Below are 7749 nucleotides of genomic sequence, written 5' to 3'. Positions count from 1 at the left end.
TATTAATAATGTTGGACTGTTTTTATATATTGTTAGGTTTGCACATTGAGTCGAACTGTTGGTGATGTAGCTCTGCACCCCCTGTGGGGTCTTTAAGATAACTGACGGTAGCTTTCAAATGAATTATGGGTGTGCTTTGATTAAATATATTTATTCCCCTTCTCCCAATGAAATCATAAAGAAGTCCTTAGTCGTTAATGTTATAAGGCGTGATAGATGGTTGAGGCATCTGCGCCAGCTGCATTCATTGTATAAGCTTTTTTTGGGGTAGTGAACATGTGGGTGTTAACCCACTGTATACTGAGCTAATAGGGGGTCCAAAGAAACCCCTTATTAGTTCACATCATGATGTAAAGCACATTGAGCTCACCATACACTACAATATGACTGTACAATCTCCTGTAGGTATAGCAAAAACTATGTAGCACAAGCACCTGTCTGACTGAATACAAAATGATTAGATAGTTAAGGTAGTCTTCAAAGTACATTGTTTTGTTAAATCTAAGGTTGATTGTACAAAGATTGTACAAAGATTGTATGGTCAGATTGTAATGTGTATTGTGAGCCTGGATATTTTTGCTGCTGCCTGTGTCACTTTGGGGGACATTTTCCCTCACTACCTACAATGAGGACACAAACAAAAAGAAAAACCCATTTTTAGTAGAGTGAAGAAAGGTTGTGTTTTTATTGTTGTATGTACCCTTATGTGCTGGTGTTTTTTTTTTTTTTTTTTTTATTCCCAAACCTCTCCTAGGATAAGCTCACTTTTTGCAGGTAAAACTATGTGCATTTATTATTTTTTGGGAGCCTGTAAAGCATAATGCCAGGCTCCTGCAGACTGTCTGTGTAGCTGTCTGCCTGTACCCCCGATACGGGCAGGCAGTTACTGAATGACAGGAAGCTCAATGAACTACCTAGAGTGCTTATCAGCACCCTGGTAGTCCATTGAGAACTACAAGCCTTTAACCGCAAAGGCGGACCAAAGTTATAGTTCATTGATTCACAGGCCTCTGTGAATTAATGACCTAGCCATGTGGGCAGAGCCCTGCACAGCCACACCCTTTTTGAATTGTGGGATTGGGTGCAGGAAAAAGAAGCAGTGGAGCGCAGGGCTGGGGGCGGAAGCAGCTGGCTGAGGTTTTTTAGTGGACGCTGAGAGGCTGAGCCAGCTACCAATCAGGCATCTGGGTGGATCCTGACATAATTGTCAGGATTCTTCCAGAGAATGGAGCATCTCTGTGATGTTCTGGGTCACAGAACTAAAAAAGTAAACACATTCATGTGACCCACAAGAGAAGTATGGCTAAAAAAAGCTTTGGTTGTGCTTCTCTTTTAACAGTAACTGAAAACAAAATCTATATTTAGAGATCTGTAAATTCTGGTGTTAGAAATTACAGAAAAGTTTTGTTTATGCCAAATATTTCACACTTTATAGGTTTGGAGGAACTTGTAATACCAGTTCAGGCCAACTGAAGATCAATTAGGTTACATTAGGTATGAATCAAACCGGAAGCATGTACTAAAGATAATGACACCAAAACTAGACAAGACTTTCCTGTTCTGTAGCTATTTACCTTTCTTCATCAAATGACTGTTAGCTAATGTATTATGACAACAAGATGTCATCGAAAAATTAACAAATTGTGATTTCCCTATAGGTAACCAGAGACACAGGAGGGGCAATCAATATGCAGGCAACATTTGCCTATTCTCCCACACACGAGCAGAAATGTAAAATGAAAGCTGGTTATTCACAGAGAAATTGTCATCAAGTTCCCAATGTATTGGCCATAATTTAGTCAGTGGGTGACACTGTTGGCACCACTCCACCAGACACCCTTCAACTGAAAAATCGAAGGAGACGAATGGAAAATTGTTGGCTGAACCGTGCCTGCATCCAATCAGATGCGGACAGTGCCAGCTATCACAATACACAAGCCACAGTGGGAGATTTGTTTAGTGTGAATGGAAGAATATGTTAGATTTCTCTCTTTCAGCCGCCAGGCTGAACAAAAGAATCTGTGGGTGTATGGCCAGCTTTACAAAGTATATTTGTAAATATTATCGTTCAAGATTTCCACATTTGATTGGATTAATTGGATTCAATAGTAAAATATGTGTAAATCCTAGATTAAAGTCATGTGACTCTTGTGTGAAAACATTTAGGGCCCACCCACACTAATGCATTGTGGTAACAGACACAGCAATGCATATTCCATGCATTGATGAAATGTGGTGCCATCCCTCACACTTTGCCAACTGCTATTCTTCAGTAAAGTAAACATGTTACAAACCCGACCAATTCAGTGTGATCAGATGACGAAAAATATATAAACAGAGGTTACAGAAAGGGCCTGTTCACACCATCACGTTGTGTTACCGCAATACAAAGCAATATACATTGGCACAGAGTGGTGTCTTTTGTTCTAAAAATCACCCAAACACCAGTCACTAATGGACATGCGTTACGGTGCCCTGCCAGAAATGCTACATGCACGTTTTTGGTACATTTTGGTGCATTAGGCAGTTTATTCAAATGAACGCGCTGCCTTAAGGCAATATGCGTTAATGTGAGTTCACTAACGCACCTGGATAGTATAAGTGGTCTGTGACTTGCCCTATTACTGAGGGAGTCAATCCAGTCTGGTAAGCCTTCTTCTTAAGGGGGTGACCGGTGGCTATTGGTTTGAAGGTAAAGAGATACACACCTTTTCTATGTGGAGAGTGCTGTTTATACCCACCTCTTTGTGAAGGGGCTTATCCGTTTGGTAAGCAGGGATATTGGCACATAGTGGATTAATAATATAGCACCTTTTGTTAACACTTTTTGTGAGTGTTAGTTTTATTAAATTTGAGGTTTTATGTCAATATACTACACTATTATACATTTTTGGTTTTATACTATCTCTGAGCGAAAAACACACGGTTATGGCTCTATTGATGAAGCCATATACTTCTGGAGAGCCTTTAAATAAAGCACTTTTGTGATGTGAGAGAGTGATAATCGTATCATCCATGGGTGCAGGGTGTTCACTGAACACGGGCCACGAGGGGGTGGGGGGGCATTGTGACCCACACTACACTCAAGGATGATCCACCCCTGGTTGATAGTCGGGGGTGATCGGTGCGGCTGTGGGGGCAGTTACAGGCATCGATTCCACTGTATAGCTTTTAGTGAAGCAGCTGACAGCCGCGGGAGGGAGAGGAGGAGAAGCAGAGAGGGAGGAGCTTCTCCTCTTCTTCCTCTCGCGGCTGTCAGCTGCTTCATTGAAGGCTATACAGGGGAATGGGTGCCTGTAACTGCCCCCACCACCACACCGATCACAGGGAACTTTCAGGATGGAGAGAGGGGGAAGGTGCCGGTAAATATGTCATTTACTGGCCCCTTCCTTCTGAATGAGCAGAGTCAGCGAGCCTCTGTCTCCTGTTCATTCATCTTCAGTGCAGCTGAGGCTGCAGAGAAAGGGACTGGAGAATCTGTGTCCTCAGTCCCTTTCTCTGTCTCAATGGGGAGATGTCAGGGGTCTGTTTAGAAAAATATAACATTTGTAAATAAAAAAAAAAAATGTAAAAAATAATATAAAATAAAAAAACTACTGACACTATCCACCCCCTGCCCAAAAAAAAAAAATTATGAAAAAATTAATTGTAAAAAATATTTTTAAAAATTGTAAAATAAAATAAAAAAAATAAAAATAAAAAACTACTGACAACTCCTAGTGCCCTACCTACATGCCCCCTCCCCCCCATCTGATTAGAAAAAATATTAAAAAATAAAAAATCCCAAGCATTGTGAAAAAATAATTTAAAAAAATGTAAAAAATGATAAAAAATAAAATTGTAAAATATAATAAAAAATAAAATTAAAAAAAATGTGTGCATTGCTCTACTGACACCATCCACTGCCCCCAAAAACCATTTAAAAAATGAAAAAATATGTTAAAATGTTATTGTACAAAAAATAATGAAGTTTAATTGTTAAAAAAAAAAAAAAAAAAAAGTAAAGAACTACTGACACCGTCTACTGCCCTACTGACACCATGTTGCACTTACTGCCATACTCTCCACACTCCTCACCTGCACATACTACCCACCTCCATACAATCCACACTCCTCTCCTGCACATACTACCCACCTCCATACACTCCGCACTCCTCTCCTGCACATACTACCCACCTCCATACACTCTGCACTCCTCTCCTGCACATACTACCCACCTCCATACACTCCGCACTCCTCTCCTGCACATACTACCCACCACCATACACTCCGCACTCCTCTCCTGCACATACTACCCACCACCGTACACTCCGCACTCCTCTCCTGCACATACTACCCACCACCGTACACTCCGCACTCCTCTCCTGCACATACTACCCACCACCGTACACTCTGCACTCCTCTCCTGCACATACTACCCACCACCGCACACTCTGCACTCCTCTCCTGCACATACTACCCACCACCGTACAATCTGCACTCCTCTCATGCAAATAATTATATTTTAGTCTCATCTGACCATAACACCTTTTTCCATGTAGCCTCAGAATCTTCAAGATGCGTTTAAGGTGGTCAGATGAGACTAAAATTTAATTATTTGGCCTCAACACCAAACGATATGTCTGGCGGAAATCCAATGCAGCTCACCATCCAAATAACATCATTCCTACAGTAAAGCATGGAGGTGGTAATATCCTGTTATGGGGGTGTTTCTCTGCAGCAGGGATTGGAGCACTTGTCGGGATAGAAGAAAAATGGATAGGGCAAAATACCATCTAATTCTTGAGGAAAATCTGCTGCCCACTGCCAGAAAGTTGTCAATTGGAAGAAGGTTTACCTTCCAACATGACAATGACCCAAAGCACACAGCAAAAATGACCACACAATGGTTGAAGGAGAAAAACGTGAATGTCCTTGCATGGCCTAGTCAGAGCCCAGACTTAAACTCCATTGAAAATCTGTATAATCACTGGAAGACTGTAGTTCACAAACGGTCACCATCAAATTTAACTGAACTTGAGCAGTTCTGCAAAGAGTGGGCAAATATTGCGAAGTCTAGATGTGCAATGTTAGTAGAGACATATCCCAATAGACTAAAGGCTTTATTAAAGCAAAATGTGGTCCAACAAAATACTGACATAAGGGGAGTGATCCTTTTTCCAACTCTATTTTTTGTTTTTATTTAAAAAATTTTATGACATGTTGGTGTTATATCTTTAATTTGGATGTTATAAGTTGCACTAGTAAATACAGCTGGATAAAACAAAGACTGTGTCTGTCTTCATTGCAGGCTGCAAACAAAATGTGATTATGTTAAATGGGGGTGATTCTTTTCTATACCCACTGTATATTCTGTTTTACACATAGTGTATATACCACAATTAGGTTTGCATACACATTTGGGGGTAGAATTTCAGATTCATTTAGCACTGGAATATACCTGTTCATTTGATTACAAAACACTGAGGGGGTGTTTGATTTTTCTGGCAGCTTTAGTAGGGATAATTAGTATTCATACCCCTTGAAATTTTCCACATTTTGTCATGTTACAACCAAAAACCTAAATGTATTTTATTCAGATTTTATTGAGACTTAAATTCGATTGAGAATCTGTGTCAAGACTTGAAAATTGCTGTTCACAGACGCTCTACATAAAATCTCACAGAACTTGAGCTATTTTGCAAAGAAGAACGGGCAAAAATGTCACTCTCTAGATGTGCAAAGCTGGTAGAGACATACCAAAAAAGACTTACAGCTGTAATTGCAGTGAAAGGTGGTTCTACAAAGTATTGACTCAGAGGGACTGAATACAAATGCACACCACACTTTTCACATATTTATTTGTAAAAAATTTTGAAAACCATTTATCATTTTCCTTCCACTTCACAATTATGTGCCACTTTGTGTTGGTCTATCACATAAAATCCCAATAAAATACATTTACGTTTTTGGTTGTAACATGACAAAATGTGGAAAAATGGGGTATGAATACTTTTCGGGTTGAGGTCAGGACTATGTGCAGGCTAGTCAAGTTCCTCCACCCCAAACTCGCTCATCCATGTCTTTATGGGCCTTGCTTTGTGCACTGGTCCAAATCATTTAGGGAAGGGGGGATTATGCTGTGGGGTTGTTCATCAGGGGTTGGGCTTGGCCCCCTAGTTCCACTGAAGGGAACTCTTAAGGCATCAGCATACCAAGACATTTTGGACAATTTCATGCTCCCAACTTTGTGGTAACAGTTTGGGGATGGCACCTTTCTATTCCAACATGACTGCGCACCAGTGCACAAAGCAAGGTCCATAAAGACATGGATAAGTGAGTTTGGGCTGGAGGAACTTGACTGGCCTGACCTCAACCCGATAGAACACCTTTAGGATGAATTAGAGTGGAGACTGTGAGCCAGGCCTTCTCGTCCAACATCAGTGCCTGACCTCACAAATGTGCTTCTGGAAGAATGGTTAAACATTCCCACAGACACACTCCTAAACCTTGTGGACAGCCTTCCCAGAAGAGTTGAAGCTGTTATAGCTGGAAAGAGCGGACCAACTCAATACTAAACTCTGCGGACTAATGCCCCATACACACGGTCGGACTTTGTTCGGACATTCTGACAAAATCCATGGATTTTTTCTGACGGATGTTGGCTCAAACTTGTCTTGCATACACACGGTCACACAAAGTTGTCGGAAAATCCGATCGTTCTAAACGTGGTGACGTAAAACACGTACGTCGGGACTATAAACGGGGCAGTGGCCAATAGCTTTCATCTCTTTATTTATTCTGAGCATGCGTGGCACTTTGTCCGTCGGATTTGTGTACACACGATCGGAATTTCCGACAACGGATTTTGTTGTCGGAAAATTTTATATCCTGCTCTCAAACTTTGTGTGTCAGAAAATCCGATGGAAAATGTGTGATGGAGCCTACACACGGTCGGAATTTCCGACAACAAGGTCCTATCACACATTTTCCGTCGGAAAATCCGACCGTGTGTACGGGGCATCAGACTGGGATGCCATTAAAGTTCATGTTCATGTTCAGGTAAAGGCAGTGTCTCAATACTTTTGGTAATATAGTGTATGTTGAATAGAAAGATTAGGAAGCATTAACTGACTTTTCTGAATATCTGTACTAGAGAAACTCGGTAGAATTTGTTTTTCTTTAAGGCTTGGTGATGAATTACTAATCCATTACACAATACTCAGGGCAGTTCATTTTTCATAGCAAACAAATAGTTACAGACATCTCTGCAGTAAGCAGTTGAATTCAAGACAAAGGTTAGCGGAGATGGTGACGCAGATTGGTTTGTTTTGGGTGGAGAGGGCAGCGTTTGGTCTTTGAAGCTTTCTAGGTGGAGAACCCCATTCAACATGGCTTTAAAATGACTCTATCTCTGTAGGGTCAAAATAAAACTAAAGCCACCCTGTAAAAAAAGATGCTATATACTCACCTTTCTGGTGGCCCGTGTCTCAAAAATGTGCCATACAGCAGATCCCAAACTGCTGCAGGTATCCAACATTTCTGGGTGTATAAAATACCTCCTCCTTCACCATGCTCTCTGGTTCCTACTTCTGAATTATACATACTGTAATGACACAATAATCGGTGGAAGGAACCCCAACAGAAGCAGATATTTGACACAGCCTGAAGTATCGCATTCCCGTAGCAGCTGAGGATCTGCTACACAGTAAATATTTAGATGGGGCCACTGGAAAGATAAGCATATAGCATCTCTTCCTAAAGGGGAAC

This window comes from Aquarana catesbeiana, linkage group LG08 (assembly GCF_042186555.1).
Source record: "Aquarana catesbeiana isolate 2022-GZ linkage group LG08, ASM4218655v1, whole genome shotgun sequence".
In the NCBI taxonomy this organism is placed as follows: Eukaryota; Metazoa; Chordata; class Amphibia; order Anura; family Ranidae; genus Aquarana; species Aquarana catesbeiana.
Note: the sequence above shows the minus strand (reverse complement) of the source record.